The sequence below is a fragment of the Colias eurytheme genome, chromosome 15 (genome assembly GCF_061535395.1).
Source record: "Colias eurytheme isolate Ceu_HAF_F1 chromosome 15, ilColEury1 Martin Lab GWU primary, whole genome shotgun sequence".
Taxonomy (NCBI): Eukaryota; Metazoa; Arthropoda; class Insecta; order Lepidoptera; family Pieridae; genus Colias; species Colias eurytheme.
Genome location: NC_142994.1, coordinates 12,254,532 through 12,257,848, shown reverse-complemented (window position 1 = coordinate 12,257,848; position 3,317 = coordinate 12,254,532). Strand labels below are relative to the sequence as shown.

The following is a 3,317-nucleotide window of genomic DNA, read 5'->3' as shown; positions in this document are numbered from 1 at the left end:
ACGAAAACAAAGGTTTTTCTAATAAATAATCCGAGAAGAATTTTATGTAATGATTACTATCGACTCAATTAATTTATATTATATATTATACGAGACAATTTTTTACACCCAGATATAAAAGTTTAATTGTCAGGGTTATTAACCTTGATAACATTTTAATTTGAAATAAAAATAAGGTAATGTATAAAAATGTTACATCTGTTAATAAATATAATTATGTACGTATCCAAATGTCACGTCATATCTATCACAGGAGCCACTGAAAAACAGCTGTGTTGCGTGCAAACGCACGCAATTTTTTGGAGCTTTGCTTATTTATATTATGTGACGTAATACGGTTGATAAAAAAACTTTTATTGTTTCCCTCTTTGGCATAGGTATGAATTAGAATCAATGGCAATGCGTCAAGATGTATTCCTCATATTGTTATTTATAACGTCGATATGTTACCTGAATATACAACACTAGCTGCGCTCCGCGGTTTCACCCGCATATAAACCTATAGCCTACCTCGATAAATGGGCTATCTAAAGAAAGAATTTTTCAAATCGGATCCGTAGTGCCTGAGATTAGCGCGTTCAAACAAACTCTTCAGCTTTATAATATTAGTATAGATTTTGCAACAAAATTTAAACATCATATATTTAAATGCTTCAGTTTCGCATATGCAAGTTGTAATTCAATAAATTGTAATACATATACATTCTAGTTATGGACACAGTATACATGGCGTGTGGCCAAGCCCGTGTTTGTGGTGATATAGCGAGCTCGGGCTGATAAGACCACTTATGGGTAAAGACCAAAATTTTGACACATTTGTCCAATCAAAAAATTCCCAAACATTTTTCTTGAAAACTATGTATGATAGAATTTTACGACAATTAATATTAAATTAAATGGTTATTTGTCCAGCATGCCAAATACCCAATGTTATAGAATAATACTCAATAGCAGAGTAAATAAAATAATTTGTCTACTAACACGACCAAATTGTGTACAAAACGGCCTAATAATTTTGGAGGGTGAACTTTGAAGATATTTTTGAACAAGTTCTATGTAACTTATAGGCTGAATGTTGAATTCTACAGCAAAAACGTATAATGAGCAACCTTTTTCACGTAGGCTATAAGGAACAAACTGAAATATTATGCTTATTTACTGTTTTTTGTTATTTATGTGCGATTTTAAACAATTGTGCTACTTATTTTGTGCAACCGTTTTCATTGGCAGTTTCTATAGACTATAAACATAGATTTAGATTTCGCTTAGGTAGATTTCGCTTTGGAGGACTGGCAACACTGCGCGTAATTGTCTATGACAACTAGAGAATAACGGCCGTATTGTACCATTCGCATTGTTAAACTCAAAGTGGTTTAGTGTGGTCAGAAATTTTTCGGCAGGTTATTCAACGATTCTTACGGTAAGTCTTGTGTTTTAATTATAATTCAATAGTGCTCTAGGTAAAAAAAAGCATGAGTGTTTGCGTAATATTCATTTTAATACGATTCACAGTGTAGTTTCAGAGTAATCAATATTTACTTACTGTGCTACCTCACAATTGTGACACTTTTGTATTACTTTTGTTTTACCAGTTGTACAATTTCTGTGTCACCACAATTGTGCTACCATAATAAGGTTGAGATACACTTAGTACTAGGTATATTTGTTTAGCATTTGAGAAAGCTATCAATAATTGAGTATTGGGATCGTTTTAATTTAGAATATGCCCGTCGCACGCCGAATAGCAGACACAATAGATTTACGTTTTGAAGGTTAATACTAAAGGCTTAGTGCTTTGAAGTCGGTTATTTTTAACGTAGTTATTTTTATTAATTATAGGAATAGTTTGAAATATTTTTGGAATTCAGAAAATATTTTAATTTTTTTATCAAGTAAAAATTCTGTCAAAATACTTTGCCTATAGTGGCAAATTTAGACTGTTGGTCGTAACAAGCCGACTAATAGGGCGTATTCAGAAAGAAAGCTTGAAACTTGTTGAAACTTATAAGCGCTTATCGGCGCTTGTCATGTTCATATATTTTCCTGCGCGGGTTACCAGCACTGACAGGAAAATATATGAACATGACAAGCGCCGATAAGCGCTTATAAGTTTCAAGCTTTCTTTCTGAATACGCCCATAGGCATGAAATAAGACATTTTTTCTTTTTAACTTTCAGATGCCACTTACTTCGGCAGAATAGTCCAAAAGATATAGAGAACGATTAAATAAAGATAATCCTGAAAAATATGAAGCTTTAAAAAAAGGAATTTAGAAAGGACAAAACAATTGTACAAGACCAAGACAGCTGTTTTGACAGAAGAACAGAAAGAAGAACGAAGGAAAAAAGTGGAGACAATTTAATGAACTAAGAGATAGACCAAGAGCAACAAACACTACTATTCGAAGTAACGCTTCACAAGATGATGAATATCCCATAATACAACCTGGAATCCATTGCCCGAAATATTCAAAGACGAATTGGACGAAAATTGCGGAAAGAAAATACAGAGCTTCGTAATAGCGTACTCACTTTGAAAAAAGCTTATCACAGACTTTTTAATCAAATGAGAGTACAACAGCAACGTATGGCAAAAATGGAAGAAGATTATGAAGAACTGAAAAAAAAGTTACACATAGCACCTAGCAGTGAATATGGAAATATGATTTCCGATAGCCACGTCGAAGCAATTACTCCAATAAAAAAAACTGACCACTTCATAAACTTTAAATTTTGGAGACTTAATAAACCCTTCTTTTCTTAGATTATAATTTTGTTTTAATTTCGTCTGAAAATAATTTAGATATTTATGTCTATTTTTCTATTTTTTAAACTATATGTTTCTATAACTCCTAATGTAACCTCAACTTTATAGTTTTTTGCTACCACTTTGTGCCACTATTGTGTTACACTAGTGTAAATTTCTGTGCGACTTTTGTGTCACTATCGCACAACATTTTGTGTCACTATTGTGTCATTTACGTCAATATTTTGGACTTCACCCTTATAATAAATATGATAACGTTCACGTCCAGTTTCAAGAATATCCGAATGGTTGAGTGGTGGTTTTTATGTTAAGAAAGAAAGCATACTTATTTTCGAATACATACAATTTTAAAAAGTTGCCCAACTAGTATCTAGTTACAATAGAATGTTCTCTTTTTAAGCTATTGCATAGCTTCTATCGCGGGCCTTAAGCGCGGGGACCGAATCGAGAAATTCCGTAACGAAAAAACCTCACGCTCCCCACTCCGACGGGCGCGGAGGTGTGGCTTGAAGACATAGCATGCAATAACTTTACCGCGGCAGTCCCCGAGT

The 3,317-nt window shown here is 33.3% G+C and overlaps 1 long non-coding RNA gene across 1 annotated transcript; it reads left to right on the top strand.

Moving 5' to 3' along the window:
• Window positions 1-1,332: 1,332 nt before the first annotated feature.
• Window positions 1,333-2,770, top strand: LOC149902625 (uncharacterized). Its single transcript, XR_016457553.1, has 2 exons — window positions 1,333-1,420; window positions 2,178-2,770. It is a non-coding gene; the product is annotated as an uncharacterized LOC149902625 (long non-coding RNA).
• The last annotated feature ends 547 nt before the right edge of the window (window positions 2,771-3,317 follow it).